Genomic DNA, 18,712 nt, shown 5'->3' with positions numbered 1-18,712 from the left:
TCAACCCTTATAACGGTGGTTCAGTCTTTGCCCCTGATTTTCAACCCTTAAAAGTACCAAAAAATGCCAATTCTCAACCCTTAAACTGGTTTGATGGTACTACTAGTGATGCTCTAGACTGAATCTCAATGGCGCTCAATCTCTTCAACATTCAGCATACAGTTTCATTCAGTCAAACGGTATGTCGCATACAGAGGCAGCCAAAAAGAAGGCAGCAAGCATATACTAAGACTGAATGTCAATGGCGCTCAATCTCTTCAACATTCAGCATACAGTTTCATTCAGTCAAACGGTATCTCGCATACAGAGGCAGCCAAAAAGAAGGCAGCAAGCATATACCAAGACTGAATCTCTTCAAATCGCATCCAGTCGACTAAGAGTTACACGGCAAGGATAAATGTTACAACGCAAAAGGTGGTACAAATCAACAAGAAACAGCAATTTGTCCAGCAACATCAACGGCTATGGCTGGCCTTAACGGTGGTACGGCTGCTGCGCCCCGAATGCTGCTCCAGGTCCGCCATACAGCACGCCGCCACGCCGCGCTGCCATGCTCCCCGGCGCATAGTAGGGCTGAGCAGCAGCAGCCGGGTTCACGTACCCAGCACGAGCCGCATAGCCAAAGGAACGGGACACTGGGTTCTGGAATGATGGCCCGTAGCCTGAGCCTGAGCCTGATGCCCTTGCAGACTTTGCAGCAGGGAAGGACTGAGGCCCGGCTGCTCCCCGTGCTCGCTTGTTCTGGAATCTGTTTCCGCTGCCTAGCCTCTTCCAGTCAGCCTTCTCTCTAACCATCCTCGCCACCTTCTTTTTTAAGTGATCGATGTTAAATACGGGTACTAGCTGGCAGGACTCAACGCACCTGATGACAACCTTGCAGGCGTATGCACTCCAAGGACTTAGACTCCTCCTGGAGAGAAAAAACATGATGCCTTTCTTGAGTACCACAAGTTACCAAGGACTGGAAAAAGGGATAGAGAACTGGAAAAAGGATAATGGTATGCTTCATTTTCCATGGGCAAGTAACTAAGGCCTCGAACCTTGAGAATCATGCTCATGAATTTAATGATATTGTTCTCTTTTTGCCTAATTTATATCCTCTCTCTCCAATATGAACACCCATGCTAACTTATCTCTTTCTTACTCCCACGACACTAACACCATGGATAGCAAGGTCGTTTCCATTTATTATTGTCTCTTGGTTTCATGGATTTCTAAATCTACATGCTGAACAAGAAAAGTGGCCTTATATTTTTAAACGGATGAAGTCTCAGCTAACCAACAGAAATAAAAATTTGTTTGTAATAGTGCATCCAAACTCGAAACAGGAAACCAAGCAAATAGATAGGGCTAAAAAACAGTGGTCTGGATGGACTACATGGAACAAACTAATCTATGAACTCAAAGATACTCAACATGATTCTACGACTGATGAATCACATAGGCACTACAATTTTGAATCAACTGTTTAAATTTAAGAGGCGTAATTGCTTTTGTGTAAATGATACTACTATAACAAAACTGATGCACGTCACAGATATGACAGAACTGCAGGTTGTTTAAATCAAAGGCATGTCACTAATTTCATTTCGTTCATCAATGACCTTCATGCAGGCATTCAGAGAGAAAAAGACCGATGACCAAATTGAATGATGAATTTAACAAAAATAACTCAAGTTCGGAGAGTGGGATGGAGTCTTACAACAGAAGAACTGGAGCGTCTTCCACTACTCAGCATGGCCTGGGCCTTCTTAGTGGAGTCCTTTATATAAGAGTGAAGAAGAGGTGCAGGAGGAAATCGCTCAAGCAAACATGCCTCATGAGCAATATATATACCCTCGATTACATTTCCTGAAGTAAGCAATTCCTGAACAACATCTGCAAAGTAATAACAGAATAGTTGAGTCATGTCTTCTTTTCTCTGAACTACTAAAAATATAGTAACCACCAGATCCGAATAAAAAACAGAGGCTAATCATGTATAGTTCGAAACTCGACACGGAAACTTCAACAAAACGTTAGGTGGCCTTTGTTTGGGCTTTAGCTATTGATTCCCAGATTCTAGCTCCTCCAGAATCAGATTCTGAAACAAACAGCAGATTCGCATCACAGCTACGTAGAATCGATTCCTAAAAATGCACTACACGCAGCCGGAAGCCAGAATCAGCGAAATCGCTGATTCCCGAGCTGCCACTTACCCCATTCCAAATACAGGCACTCTTCTCACCGTTATTACGATGGATATGCCACCGCAGCCCAAACTCATCTCTCCATCGAAACAGCTCGCATTCGTTCTGGGACAGAGGCTCTCGTTCTCTAGGTTTCCGTCGCCGCCACCGCCGCCATCGTCGGGCCGTCGCCACCCCGGCGTGCGGATCTGGCCCCTCCGCCGTCCACCAAGCTGCGCCCGCCCCGTCGCCGGCCCCGTCGCCTCCAGCTGCGCCCGCCCCGTCGCCGGCCCCGTCGCCTCCAGCTGCGCCCGCCCTGTCGCCCCAAGCGCGCCCGCCCCGTCGTCGGCCCCGTCGCCCCAAGCTGCGCCCGCCCCGTCGCCCCAAGCGCGTCGGCCCCGTCGCCCCAAGCGCGCCCGCCCCGTCGCCCCCAGCTCCGGCCCGGTCGCCTCCAGCTCCACCCCGTCGCCTCCAGCTGCGCCCTCCCTGTCGCCGGCTCCTGCTGCATCGCTGCCCCCATCCCCATCAGAACAAGGTAAACAGGGAATATTATGAACATATGATTGTTTCATGGTCTGTTTCATGCGTTTATTTCCCGAGCATGCCTGTGTTGTGCCATATGATTGTTCCAATTGATAGAATATGCATCTTGTTAACATTATTTGCATGCTGAATATTTATAGATGTCAAAAGCCAATTGGAGTTCAGAAATGACCACTATTTTTTGTAAACTTGCTGCCAATGAGAAGGTAAAGGGGAATAGGCCTACAAAATTCTTGAACCCGGCTGGGTACAAGAATGTAGAAGTTGGTTTCTTACAGCAGACCGGAAAACTTTACAGTAGGTTGCAGTTCAAAAATAAATGGGGCAGTTTGAGGACTTTGTATAGGGACTGGTTGATCCTTAAGAACATATCAACTGGCCTAGCTTGGAATGATGAAACAAACACAGTGATAGCTGATGATGAATGGTGGAAAAAAGCCGGTGAAGTAAGTCATATTCATAAGATCAAATAGTTGCGTACCTAATATTTAACTAGAATTGTTTGTTTACATGTGTCAAACGGTTTATTTATTCAGGAGAACAAGGACTTCTTGCAGTTTCGTAAATGTGGTCCAGATAATTTGGAGGAAATGAGTATCATGTATGAGAATATCAATGTTACTGGAGAAAGTTCTATGATGCCAGGTTGTGAGCATGAAGTGCTTGATCTTGAAGATGAAATAGAGGAGATAGAAGGTACCCAAGCCAAGAAGGCAAAGAAATTGCCAGTGAAGATAGATGGTACCTCTAGTAAAAAGAATCCCGTTCAAAGGGACTTCAAGCGCATGGTTGACCACTTGATTAGTGAAGATGCGGCAATGAACTCACATAAGAATAGTGTTGCTACTGAAATTGAGAAGATAATGGAAGACGTTGTCGCATGTGGAGCAGATGAACAAAGTGATGAGTACTTCATAGCAACCAAGTTGTTTGCAAAGTTTGAAAATATCGTTTTATTTACCTTGTTGATCCCTTGTTGTGATGAATATTACTTTGTGCAGGGAGGTACTATCTTGTTGACTCAGGTTATCCCAATTGTGATGGATATTTAGCTCCATACAAAGGGCAAAAGTACCATGTGCCAGAATTTCGTCAAGGTCTCCCACCAAATGGGAAGAAGGAAACATTTAACTTTGCACATTCATCTCTACGCAATGTTATTGAGCGTTCATTTGGTGTCTTGAAGATGAAATGGCGTATTTTACAAAATATGCCAAGTTACTCTCCTGAGAAGCAAGCTCGAATCATCATTGCATGCATGGCACTTAATAATTGCATTAGAGAAAGCAATTTGAGAGACTTGGAGTTTGACAAATGTGATCATGATGAGAACTACATGCCAGGGAATTTACATCCCCTACCCATAGGACATGTATCGAACATTGTGGTTGGTGATGATGCGACCATGAAAACAACTCGTGATGCGATTGCTGATGGATTGATGGCGGATCAAGTATAGTTTCACATATTACTTGATGAGACTTTGATGAATGGTGAATATTTTGGATGATATGTGTACGTATGTAAGACTATGGTTAGTGCATATTTTTAATATATTGTGTTTTTGTGCTAATTCACACTTTATCAAGTCAAAACGGATAAAATGCAGTTAATCTACATATAAGCAGTCGAGGGCGTTACTGACATTTCACAACAGCCACAACTCCTAAAGCTGACACACAATAGAGTAAACAAACAACCAGATTCTGATTCTCAGGAATCCAGAGCCACAACTGATTCTCAGGAATCCCTAGCAAAGTGATTCTCAGGAATCTGTAGCCCAAACAAAGGGGCCCTAATCTAGTTAGAAGTAGTTGTGAGTATCAATTCATCAAGCCTTTTAGATGGGTTTTTTTTAAAAGGCCTTTTAGATGGTTATTAAACAAACTACAAACCCTAAGAAAACAAACAAACAAACAGACTGCAACTTCGAAAGTACGTTGTTCTCACCAATTCACCCAGTTAAAATGCAGTCCGGAGGCACAAAACTGACCAAAAGCAAGAAGCTGCTTAAATTCGTCAAGTTAACAAGGTCCTTCCAAACTTATTCTAAGCCTTCTGATGTTTTTTTGCTCATGAGTAAGCTCAAGTAGAATTTAGTTCCTTAAAATTTATATCCCCTCAGTTCCAAAATATAAGGTGTGTTAGTTTTTCAAAAGTCAAACATCTGCATGTTTGACCAAGTTTTTAGGAAAAAATATTAATATCTAGTTATCTACAACACCAAATATGTACCGTTAGATCCATCATGAAAAATATTTTCATATTTTATTGATTTTGTATTGTAGATGGTGATATTTTATTCTATAAACTTGGTCAAACATACATAAATTTGACTTACAAGAAAACTGACACACTTTGAGGGTGCTTGGATCCAAGAGACTAAAACTAGTCTGACTAAAACTAGTCTCTTTAAGAGGCTAAAGTTCCAAGCACCCCTGACTAAAGAGAGGCTAAAACTAGTCTTGAGGCTAAAATCTTTTAGTCAGGGGTACCCCTACTAAAATATGCATTAGTCCTCTCTCTCCTCATTTAACTCCTCATGCAAGTTCTGGATTGGAGGGTTTGGAGGATAATAAATGCTCATTAACTTGGTTTTAGTCTCTTTAGTACTTGGATCCAAGCATGGGTGAGGCTAGCAAGTTTTAGTCTCATTACTTTTAGTCATGGGACTAAAACGTATCCAAGCAACCTCTTTATATTCTGGAACGGAGGGAGTACTATACTCCCTCCATCCCATATTAAGTGCCACTCAAATAGATGTATGTAAACATATTTCAGTGCTGATACATCCATTTGAGCGACACTTAATATGGGACGAAGGTAGTATGTCCTAATCCCTAAATACGGAGTATACCACCAAGAAGAAAGCAACATCACAGCTACTACCTTATAATACAACTCAAGAAGAACGTCATACAAAGAATATTGAGCATGTTTACATGATTATTTAGATGCATAAATCATACTACCAAATCAAACATACAGTGAAAGCAATAAATATTAAGTTGTTGCGTTGAAGTAAGGAAAATGCAGGTTCTAAGGGTATTTCTTTCTCAATCTAGAAAATGCCTTGATTTGCAAAGTAAACTCAGAAGAATGTCCGCAATCCTCATACTCAATGAACTGAAGACCTGTCACTAAATCAGATAACAAAAGTAAGAAATTTAAAAACCATGTCAGTAGGTCATCATCACCTGCGACGGTCTCCTCAAACCCGAGGACATAGGCAAACCTCGCAAGTTCCTTCCTTCGACGGTTAGCAACAAACAGGCTCTTCAAGAACTCTCCATCAAACTTGTCTTTCAATCCAAATGCCGCAACCATCTGCAGGAATAAATGTGCCTCTGCTTGCCACAATGCACCATTCTCCCCTTCCTTGACAACTTCCCCCGTTGCCTTCGACTCTTCCTTAACTTCGCTCTTCCCTGCTTCTTCGGCTATCTTCTCATCAGCAGGAACCACCACCTTTACCTCTTCTCCCTTCTTCTCCTTCAGTGCTTCCATCCCCGCTTCCTCTGGGTCCTCCTGTGTTTCATTGTCTACTTCCTCCGGGTTCTCTTCCTCCTCATCACCTGATGCAGCCACCAGCTCCTCCGGGTCTCCCTCTTCTTCTGCCTCTTCCTCTTCTACCTCTTCTACCTCTTCTTCCTCTTCCTCTTCTTCTTCTTCTTCCTCGTCCTCCTCCTCCTCCTCCTCCTCCTCCTCTTTTGCATCTGCCTGCTCTACTTTCTTATCTGGCACCGCTGCATTATCAACATCGTCAGCTTCTGTCATCTCCACCTCCTCATTGATGGGAGCCGGCGAGTCTCTCTTGATCCCAAACCGCTCAGACCAGTTTTTTGCAACCACAGACGCCCTCTCAACCAACCGTATCTCCTATCTCCGGCGGCTTCCGCCCATCTGAACCAAACAACGAGCGCAGCAGCATGCCGAGCACCCAGAACTGGTCTTCACCGGCGCCTTCGCCGGCCTCCAGGAAGTCGCTGAGCACATCGAGGACGAGACGGTGCGGGTCCACGGACGCAGCCACGGTGGGGGCGATCTCCTTACGGACGGCGGTGAGCTCCCTGCGGCGCGCGGCCATAAAGCGCCAGAGCGAGGCAGCGTCCATGCGGCGGCATATCCACCTGAGGGCGCCAGGGATGTCGGTGGGCGGCGGCGCGGCGGATTCTGCCTCGGCCTCGGCGAGGGCGACCGAGAGCGCGTCGGAGGCCTCGGCGAGGCGCACGGCTACGGAGGCCTCGCGTGTCTCGAGCGCCGCGAGGGATTCGGAGGTGGAGGCGTCGGCGGCGGCCAGGGCCTCGTCCACGGAGGCGGAGCGGGAGGCGACGTCCTGGTCGAGCGAGGCGAAGTGGGCGAGCGTGCGCGACCAGGCGTCGTGGCAGGTGGCTAGCAGTTGCTGCTGGGAATCGAGATGCTCGAGGAGGCGCCGGACCTCGCCGGTGGCGGTGGGATCGTCGGTGGTTGCCATGGCGGCGAGGGCTGGGAAGCGCTGGAGTTGGATTGGGGGCAGTTTCGAGATGGGTTCGTGGCCGTGTGGAGACGGCCGAGGTGGGCTTTGGTTTGGACTGGCATCTGGACCCTAATGGGCTCGACCGTCCTAAATCTGTGGGACTGTTCATAACAACTTGGGCTGCCTAGAGATGTTGGCCTTGACGACTTACCAGGCTGCACACTAAAAAAAACTTATATCCCTCCAAAGGATTAAAAAAACGTATCCCTAAAAAAAGACAGGCTGCACATTTTCTTAATGTTTGGAACTTAAAAAAAACTTATCCCTAAATAAAACCGAGGCTGCACATTTTCTTAAAGTTGAGAACTTATAGAGTTAAATACATCATAGGTGCCTCAACTTATATGACACGGTCACTTTGGTAGTTAAACTTATAAAATACATAAAACTGGTGTTGCAACTTATTTGAACGATCAAATATGATGCCTATACAAACGTATGTACTGTCCATATGGCGTGCCAATGTGACTTGGCCCACATGTCAATGGTTGTGAGAGGGATGTGTTGGTTGTTTCATGGAAATCTCCCTATACTTTAATTAAATTCCGCGCACATGTGCTAACCACTACGTCTAGAATGATTGTATGCTCAGTATGGAGATACACTCTGATTTCTAATAAGGATCCAAGGGTGTGAACCTGATGCGCGAAGCAAAGAGACATGAAAAACATGACCCAAACAAAGGAAAACACAACTACACTCGCCGCCCTCACAGGCAACCCAAACTAACAACTGTTGGAAATATTCCCTAGAGGCAATAATAAATTAGTTATTATTATATTTCTTTGTCCGTGACAATAGTTTATTATCCATTTTATAATAATATTGATTGGAAACATAGATACATGTCTGGATACATAGACAAAACACTGTCCCTAGTAAGCCTCCAGTTAACTAGCTCGTTGATCAAAGATGGTCAAGGTTTCCTGACCATAGACAAGTGTTGTCGCTTGATAACGGGATCACATGATTAGGAGAATCATGTGATGGACAAGACCCAAACTATGAACATAGCATGTGATCGTGTCATTTTATTGCTATTGTTTTCTGCGTGTCAAGTTTTCATTCATATGACCATGAGATCATGTAACTCACTCACACCGAAGGAATACCTTGTGTGTATCAAACGTCACAACGTAACTGGGTGACTATAAAGGTGCTCTACAGGTATCTCCGAAGGTGTCCATTGAGTTAGCATGGATCAAGACTGGGATTTGTCACTCCGTGTGACGGAGAGGTATCTCGGGGCTCACTCGGTAATACAACATCACACACAAGCCTTGCAAGCAATGTGACCAAGTGTAAGTCACGGGATCTTGTATTACGGAATGAGTAAAGAGACTTGCCGGTAACAAGATTGAAATAGGTATGCGGATACCGACGATCAAATCTCGGGCAAGTAACATACCGAAGGACAAACGGAATGACATACGGGATTATATGAATCCTTGACACCGATGTTCAACCGATAAGATCTTCGAAGAATATGTAGGATCCAATATGGGCATCTAGGTCCCGCTATTGGATATTGACCGAGGAGTGCCTCGGGTCATGTCTACATAGTTCTCGAACCCGTAGGGTCTGCACACTTAAGGTTTGATGTTTTAGTATAGTTGAGTTATATGTGTTGGTGACCGAAGGTTGTTTGGAGTCCCGGATGAGATCACGGACGTCACGAGGGTTTCCAGAATGGTCCAGAAACGAAGATTGATATATAGGAAGTTGGTGTTTGGATTTCGGAAAGTTTTCGGGCATTGCTCGCATTGTACCGGGAATGACGAATGAGTTCCAGGGGCCCACTGGGTGGGACCACCACGCCCCAAGGGGTCCACGTGGGTTTATTGGATGTACAATAAGGTATAATGGGCTGACAAAGTCATCCAAGGAAAGCCCATGAGGAAAAAGTGGAAACTCCAAAAGAGGTGGGAAAATAAGGAAGGAGTCCTAATCCAAGTGGGATTGGAGAAGGACTCCTCCCTTCCCCAAGTCGGCCGACCCAAGGAGGCCTCCTTGGACGGCGCCCTAGGGTTTGCCCCACCCCTTGGCTCCTCCTATATATACTAGAGGTTTAGGGCTGTTTTGAGACACAACTTTGCCACGTGCAACTCTAGCCTATACCACACAGTTTCACCTCTAGATCGGATTTTTGCGGAGCTCGGGCGGAGCCGTGTAGGAGTAGATCATCACCACCACCGGCGTGCTGTCACGCTGCCGAGAACTCATCTACTTCTCCGTCTTGCTTGCTGGATCAAGAAGGCCGAGATCATCGTCGAGCTGTATGTGTGCTGAATGCGGAGGTGCCGTTCGTTCGACACTAGATCGGAACGAATCGCGAGACGGTTCGTGGGACGGTTCAAGGGACGTGAAGACGTTCCACTACATCAACCACGTTTCTTAACGCTTCCCGATGTGCGATCTACAAGGGTACGTAGATCCAATCTCCACTCGTAGATGGACATCACCATGATAGGTCTTCGTGTGCGTAGGATTTTTTTGTTTCCCATGCAACGTTCCACAAGAGTGGCATCATGAGCTAGGTTCATGCGTAGATGTTATCTCGAGTAGAACAGAAAAGGTTTTGTGGACGGTGATGTTCTATTTGCTGCCCTCCTTAGTCTTTTCTTGATTCGGCGGTATTGTTGGAGTGAAGCGGCCCGGACCGACATAACTCGTACGCTTACGAGCGACTGGTTTCATCGACTGACGTGCAATCTCATTGCATAAAGATGATTGGCGGGTGCCTGTTTCTTCAACTTTAGTTGAATTGGTTTAGACCGAGGCGGTCCTTAGAGAGAGGTTAAATAGCAATTTTCACATCTCTGTTGTGTTTTTTGCGTAAGTAAGATGCGATCATACTAGATACCCATATCAGCCACGTAAAACATGCAACAACAAATTAGAGGACGTCTAACTTGGTTTTGCAGGGTATGCTTGTGATATGATATGGCCAATGACGTGATGTGATATATTGGATGTATGAGATGATCATGTTGTAAAAGTTAATATCGACTTGCACGTCGATGCTACGGCAACCGGCAGGAGCCATAGGGTTGTCTTTAAACTAACGTTTGTGTTTGCAGATGCGTTTACTATATTGCTAGGTCGTATCTTTAGTAGTAATAGCATAGATAGCACGACAACCTCGATGGCGGCACAATGATGGAGATCATGATGATGGAGATCATGGTGTGGCGCCGGTGACAAGAAGATCATGTCGGTGCTTTGGTGATGGAGATCAAGAAGCACAAAATGATGGCCATATCATGTCACTTATGAATTGCATGTGATGCTAATCCTTTTATGCACCTTATTTTTCTTAGAACGACGGTAGCATTATAAGGTGATCTCTCACTAAAATTTCAAGATGAAATTGTGTTCTCCCCGACTGTGCACCGTTGCGACAGTTCGTCGTTTCGAGACACTACGTGATGATCGGGTGTGATAGACTCAACGTTCACATACAACGGGTGCAAAACAGTTTTACACGCGGAACACTCGGGTTAAACTTGACGAGCCTAGCATGTGTAGACATGGCCTCGGAACACATGAGACCGAAAGGTAGAGCATGAATTGTATAGTTGATATGATTAGCATAGAGATGCTTACCACTGAAACTATTCTCAACTCACGTGATGATCGGACTTGAGTTAGTGGATTTGGATCATGTACCACTCAAATGACTACAGAGATGTACTTCTTGAGTGGGAGTTTATTAAGTAATTTGATTAGTTAAACTCTAATTATCATGAACATAGGCAAAAGGTCTTTGCGAATTATGATGTAGCTTGTGCTATAGCTCTATTGTTTTTTATATGTTCCTAGAGAAAATTTAGTTGAAAGATGATAGTAGTAACTTTGCGGACTGAGTCCGTAAAACTGAGGATTGTCCTCATTGCTGCGCAGAAGGCTTATGTCCTTAATGCACCACTCAGTGTGCTGCACCTCGAGCGTCGTCTATGGATGTTGCGAACATCTGACATACACGTTTTTGATGACTACGTGATAGTTCAGTGTGTAATACTTAATGGCTTAAAAGCAAGGCACCGGAGACGTTTTGAAACGTCACATAACATAAGAGATGTTCTAAGAGATGAAATTGAGTTTTCATGCTCGTGCCCTTGTTGAGAGGTATGAGACCTCCGACAAGATTCTTTGTCTACAAAGTAAAGGGGAAAATCTCAATCGTTGAGCATGTGCTCAGATTGTCTGAGTACAACAATCGCTTGAATCAAGTGGGAGTTAATCTTCCAGATGAGATAGTGATGGTTCTCCAAAGTCACTGCCACGAAGCTGCTAGAGCTTCGTGATGAACCATAACATATCAAGGATAGATATGATGATCCTTGAGCAATTCGCAATGTTTGACATTGCGTAAGTAGAAATCAAGAAGGAGCATCAATTGTTGATGTTTAGTAAAACCACTAGTTTCAAAAAGGGCAAGGGCTAGAAGGGATACTTCATAAAACGGCAAACCAGTTGCTGCTCTAATGAAGAAACCCAAGATTGAACCCAAACCCGAGACTAAGTGCTTCTGTTATGAGGGGAACGGTCACTGAGGCGGAGCTACCCTAGATACTTGGTAGATGAGAAGGCTAGCGAAGTCAACATAAGTATATTTGATATACATGATATTGATGTGTACTTTACTAGTACTCCTAGTAGCACGAGGGTATTAGATACTGGTTCGATTGCTAAGTGATTAGTAACTCCAAATAAAAGCTACGGAATAAACGGAGACTAGCTAAAGGCGAGGTGACGATAAGTGTTGGAAGTGTTTCCAAGGTTGATGTGATCAAACATCGCACACTCCCTCTACCATCGGGATTGGTGTTAAACCTAAATAATTGTTATTTGGTGTTTGCGTTGAGCATGAACATGATTGGGTCGTGTTTATTGCAATACAATTATTTATTTAAAGAGAATAATGGTTATTCTATTTGCTTGAATAGTTGCCTTCAATGGTTTATTGAATCTCGATCGTAGTGTTACACATGTTCATAATATTGGTGCCAAAAGATAGAAAGTAATAATGATAGTACCACTTACTTGTGGCACTGCCACTTGAGTCATGTTGGTGTAAAACGCATGAAGAAGCTCCATGCTGATGGATCTTTGTACTCACTCATTTTTGAAACGTTTGAGCCGTGCAAACCACACCTGTTGGTATAAACGCATGAAGAAACTCCAAGCGGATGGATCATTTGGATTCACTTGATTATGAATCACCCGAGACATGCAAAAAATACCACATGGAACAAGAGAGTAACTTGTTGGGAGTAATACATTTTTGATGTGTACAGTCCAATGAGTGCTGAGGCACGCAGTGAATATCGTTATGTTCTTACTTCACTGACGACTTGAGTAGATACAGGAGTATTTACTTGATGAATCACAAGTATGAAATATTGAAAAGTTCAAAGCTATTTCAGAGTGAAGATCGTCGTGACAAGAGGATAAACTGTCTACGATATGATCATAGAGATGAATATCTGAGTTGTGAGTTTTGGTACAAAGTTAAGACAATGTGGAAATTGTTTCACAATTCATGCCACCTAGAACACCATAGTGTGATGGTGTGTCCGAACGTCATAGCCGCGCCCTATTAGATACATCGCATACTGTGATGTCTCTTATCGAATTACCACTATCGTTTATGGGTTATGCATTAGAGACAACTGCATTCACTTTAGATAGGGCACCACGTATTTCCGTTGAGATGACACAGTAAATACTATGGTTTGGACAAACCTAAGCTGTCATTTCTTAAAAGTTTGGGGTTGCGATGCTTATGTGAAAAGTTTCAGTCTGATAAGCTCGAACTCAAAGCGGATAAATGCATCTTCATAGGATATCCAAAACGGTTGGATGCATCTCCTATCTCAGATCCGGAAGCGAAGTGTTTGTTTCTAGAAATGGGTCCTTTCTCGAGGAAAGGTTTCTCTTGAAAGAATTGAGCGGGAGGGTGGTGGAACTTGATGAGGTTAGTGAACCGTCACTTCAACCAGTGTGTAGCAGGGCGCGGGAAGATGTTCTTGTGGCGCCTACACCAATTGAAGTGGAAACTGATGATGGTGATCATTGAGCTTCCGATCAAGTTACTACAAACCTCGTAGGTCGACAAGGTCGCGTACTACTACAGAGTGGTACGGTAACCCTGTCTTGGAGGTCATGTTGTTAAACAAATGATGAATCTACGAGCTATGGAGAAGCGATGGTGGGCCCGGATTCCGACAAATGGCTGGAGGCCATGAAATCGAAGAGAGGATCCATGTATGAAAACAAAGTGTAGACTTTGGAAGAACTACTTGATGGTCGTAGGACTATTAAGTAAAGATGGATCTTTAAAATAAAGGCAGACAATGATGGTGAAAAGTCACCATTAAGAAAAGCTCGACTTGTCGCAAAGATGTTTCCGACAAAGTTCAAAGAGTTGACTATGATGAGACTTTCTCACTCGTAGCGATGCTAAAAGTTTGTTGGAATTATTTTAGCAGTTGATGCATATTTTGTGAAATATTGCACATAGGATGTCAAAACATTGTTTCCTCGACGGTTTCCTTGAGGAAAGGTTGTATGTGATACAACCAGAAGGTTTTGTCAATCCTAAGGATGCTAACAAGTATGCAAGCTCCAGCGATCCCTCTATGGACTGGTGCAAGCATCTCGGAGTTGGAAAATATGCTTTGATGAGATGATCAAAGCTTTTTGGTTCGTACAAGGTTTATGAGAAACTTGTATTTCCAAAGAAGTGAGTGGGAGCACTATAGAATTTCTGATAAGTATATGTGTTTGACTTATTGTTGATCGGAAGTAATGTAGAATTTCTGTAAAGCATAAAGGGTTGTTTGAAAGGAGTTTTTCAAAGGAAAACCTGGATAGAGCTACTTGAACATTGAGCATCAAGATCTATAGAGATAGATCAAAACGCTTAATAGAACTTTCAATGAAGTGCATGCCTTGACAAGTTTTTGAAGGAGTTCAAAATAGATCAGCAAAGAAGGAGTTCTTGGCTATGTTGTAAGGTGTGAATTTGAGTAAGACTCAAAGCCCGACCACGGTAGAAGAGAGAGAAAGGACGAAGGTCATCCCCTATGCCTTAGCTATAGGCTCTGAAGTATGCCAAGCTGTGTACCGCACCTGATGTGTGCCTTGCCATGAGTCTGTCAAGGGGTACAAAAGGTGATCCAGGATTGAATCACTAAAACAGAGGTCAAAGTTATCCTTGGGAACTAGTGGACTAAGGATTTTTTCTCGATTATGGAGTTGATTAAAGAGTTCTTCGTGAAGGGTTACGTCGATGCAAGCTTTAACACTAATCGAATAACTCTGAGTAGTGAAATGGATTCGTATAGTAGAGTAGATATTTGGAGTATTTCCGAATAGCACGTAGTAGCAACATCTATAGGATGACATAAAGATTTTTAAAGCTCACACAGATCTGAAAGATTCAGAACCTTTGACTAAAACCTCTCTCACGAGCAAGACGTGATCAAACCCCAGAACTATATGGGTGTTGGATTCGTTAAAATCACATGGTGATGTGAACTAGATTATTGACTCTAATGCAAGTGGGAGACTATTGGAAATATGCCCTAGAGGCAATAAGAAATTAGTTATTATTATATTTCTTCGTTCGTGATAATCGTTTATTATCCATGCTATAATTGTATTGATTGGAAACATAGATACATGTGTGGATACATAGAAAAAACATTGTCCCTAGTAAGCCTCTAGTTAACTAGCTCGTTGATCAAAGATGGTCAAGGTTTCCTGACCATATACAAGTGTTGTCGCTTGATAACGGGATCACATCATTAGGAGAATCATGTGATGGACAAGACCCAAACTATGAACGTAGTATGTGATCGTGTTATTTTATTGCTATTGTTTTCTGCATGTCAAGTATTCATTCCTATGACCATGAGATCATGTAACTCACTGACACCGGAGGAATACCTTGTGTGTATCAAACGTCACAACGTAACTGGGTGACTATAAAGGTGCACTACATGTATCTCCGAAGGTTTCCGTTGAGTTAGCATGGATTAAGACTGGGATTTGTCACTCCGCGTGACGGAGAGGTATCTCGGGGCCCACTCGGTAATACAACATCACGCACAAGCCTTCCAAGCAATGTGACTAAGTGTATGTCACGGGATCTTGTATTATGGAACGAGTAAAGAGACTTGCCGGTAACAAGATTGAAATAGGTATGCGGATACCGACGATCAAATCTTGGGTAAGTAACATACCGAAGGACAAACGGAATGACATACGGGATTATATGAATCCTTGACATTGAGGTTCAACCGATAAGATCTTCGGAGAATATGTAGGATCCAATATGGGCATCCAGGTCCCACTATTGGATATTGACCGAGGAGTGCCTCGGGTCATGTCTACATAGTTCTCGAACCCGCAGGGCCTGCACACTTAAGGTTCGATGATGTTTTAGTATAGTTGAGTTATATGTGTTGGTGACCGAAGGTTGTTCGGAGTCCCGGATGAGATCACGAACGTCACGAGGGTTTCCGGAATGGTCCGGAAACGAAGCTTGATATATAGGAAGTTAGTGTTTGGATTCCGGAAAGTTTTTGGGCATTGCTGGCATTGTACCGGGAATGACGAATGGGTTCCGGGGGCCCACTGGGTCGGCCCACCACGCCCCTAGGGGACCACGTGGGTTTGTTGGATGTACAATAAGGTATAATGGGCTGACAAAGTCATCCAAGGAAAGCCCATGAGGAAAAAGTGGAAAATCCAAAAGAGGTGGGAAAATAAGGAAGGAGTCCTAATCCAAGTGGGATTAGAGAAGGACTCCTCCCTTCCCCAAGTCGTCCGACCCAAGGAGGCCTCCTTGGCCGGTGCCCTAGGGTTTTCCCCACCCCTTGGTTCCTCCTATATATACTAGAGGTTTAGGGCTATTTTGAGACATAACTTTGCCACGTGCAACTCTAGCCTATACCACACAGTTTCACCTCTAGATCGGATTTCTGCGGAGCTCGGGCGGAGCCCTGTAGGAGTAGATCATCACCACCACCGATGCGCCGTCACGCTACCGGAGAACTCATCTACTTCTCTGTCTTGCTTGCTGGATCAAGAAGGCCGAGATCATCGTCGAGCTGTACGTGTGCTGAACGCGGAGGTGTCGTCCGTTCGGCACTAGATCGGAACGGATCGTGGGACGGATCGCGGGACGGTTCATGGGACAGATCGCAGGACGGTTCGTGGGACGGTTTGAGGGACGTGAAGACGTTCCACTACATCAACCGCATTTCTTAACGCTTCCCGCTGTGCGATCTACAAGGGTACGTAGATCCAATCTCCACTCGTAGATGGACATCACCACGATAGGTCTTCGTGTGCGTAGGATTTTTTTTGTTTCCCATGCAACGTTCCCCAACAACAACTAGACAACCAACATCTCCAAAACAAGAACTAAGGACGCCGTGAGCAAATAAAATGACTCCTTCATGAAGGATAACAACGTCGAGACACCGTCATCTTCTGATCTGGATAGCCGGAACCTAGTGTTTCCCCTGATGTTCGAAGAGGGCACATATAAAGCCCATGGAAATGCCTCCAAGAAGGACACGATAGCCAGATGTGTCGCTGCAACCAACATAGAATGCAGGGATTTAGCCATGGCCATGTCCGAGCAGTCCCAAACCGTCGGAGCACGAATCTAAAGAGGAAGTCACGTATAGGTTGAACTGCGACTCTAGGAAGGGGAGCCACGCCCACCGCCAAAGGAGGCACCGGGGCGCCGCCGAACGTGTGAGCTCTAAAGGAGGGCAAGGTTGGATGGCTAAGCGAAATGAGAAGTTGTAGGATCAAAAGTGTGACTAGAGGGGGGTGATTAGACTACTTGACCAATTAAAACTTATTTTTTCCCAATTTTAGTGTTTGGAATGTTTTAGCATTCTATCGAGTCTAGCAACATCCTAAACATGCAAGTTTATGAGTTGAACAACGAAAAGTAAAGGCATTACAAGTAGAAATCAAACGCAATGAAGTCACGATGTTTTGGGCGTGGTTTCGATATGTGGTGCTATCGTACGTCCATGTTGATGGATACATTGTCAACCCACGGAGGTTAACGGTTGCGCGAGTCCATGAAGGGTCCATGAAGAAGCAACCTTGTCTATGCCATCATGACTTACGTCCACGAAGGACTAGTCTCACTCAGGCAGATCTTCACGAAGTAGGTGATCTCCTTGCCCTTACAAACTTCTTGGTTCGACTCCACACGATTTAGAGGCTCCCAAGCGAAATATAACCAATCTAGGAGACACCAGTCTCCAAAAGGTAATAGATGTTGTGTTGATGATGAAATCTGTGCTCTTGTGCTTCAAAAGATGGTCTCCTGAACACCCAATCACTCTCTTATAGAAATTTGGCTTGGTAGAAGAGGATGCTTGGGTAGAAAACAACTTGAGGAGGCTAGAAATCAAGGATCTGTTGGTTGGAGTGGAATCCTTGATATCAACACATGAGTAGGTGGTTTTCTCTTAGAAAATGAGTTGTGGAAGTGTAGTTTCGCTCTGATGGCTCTCTTTGAGAGTAAGTGGTGGTGTAGGGGTATATATAGCCTTCACCAAAAGTACAATCGTTACAACTTTATTAGCCAACTCGGTGGCACCAAAATATAATCTCGATGGTACCGATTAGTTCAAAAGGTTGTAGCTTTTGGCTTTTCGGTGATACCAAAGGAAATAACTCCGTGAGACCGATTCTGTTCAACTTGAGTAGTCCCAATGACTCGGAGGTTATGAGCATTTCATCTTGGAGATTCTAAGATTAATACAATTGATTCCAACAAGTTGGTCACTACTTTTTGGTTGCACCGACCACGGTCTCGATAGCACCTAGATATTAGGGTTTAGCTTAGGGGCTTTGTCATAGGTAACTCGATGGCACCGAAATGAAAGCTTCGGTGGGACCAATTTTTCTTTAGGGTTTTAGACATAATTTTGTTGAGAATGTGGTTGAGTGTTTTTGGTGGCAAATCTCTAAGCACTTGAGCAACAAGATCATCATCATTACCTCATCCCCTCTTAATGGTATTGGTTTTCCCATGGACTCAGTGCGATCAATATCACTTAAACAAAATGTAGATTCTTGCAGCTTTTGCCAGTATATTCCCTTTGCATCATAGGGGTTCCGCATCACATGTCCGAGCCATGCCAATCATTGAACTTCTCTGAAATGTACTTCAGAAAATTGTTAGTTTAGTGACATATATGTTGTTATTAATTATCAAAACCACCTAGACATTAAATGCACTTTTAATCTCCCCCCTTTTTGGTAATTGATGAAAACGTATAGACCAAATCTTAGACAATAGATATAGTTAATGAATGATATCGTCGCTTTGAGAAGTATGTGATAACCAAGAGCTCCCCTTAAATTTGTGCATTTTTTAGTATTTGCGTTTGAATACAAGTGCATAGTTTATTAGGATCATGGGTCACCCTTCCATGCC

General features: G+C 44.1%; 1 pseudogene; it reads right to left on the bottom strand.

Annotated features, from left to right (window-relative positions):
* Nucleotides 1-334: 334 nt before the first annotated feature.
* LOC123443328 lies at nt 335-7,271 on the bottom strand (annotated as a pseudogene).
* Nucleotides 7,272-18,712: the final 11,441 nt, after the last annotated feature.

This window comes from Hordeum vulgare, chromosome 3H (genome assembly GCF_904849725.1).
Source record: "Hordeum vulgare subsp. vulgare chromosome 3H, MorexV3_pseudomolecules_assembly, whole genome shotgun sequence".
NCBI lineage: Eukaryota > Viridiplantae > Streptophyta > Magnoliopsida > Poales > Poaceae > Hordeum > Hordeum vulgare.
The sequence above is the reverse complement of the archived record's forward strand: the minus strand, read 5'-3'. Positions and strand labels throughout refer to the sequence as shown.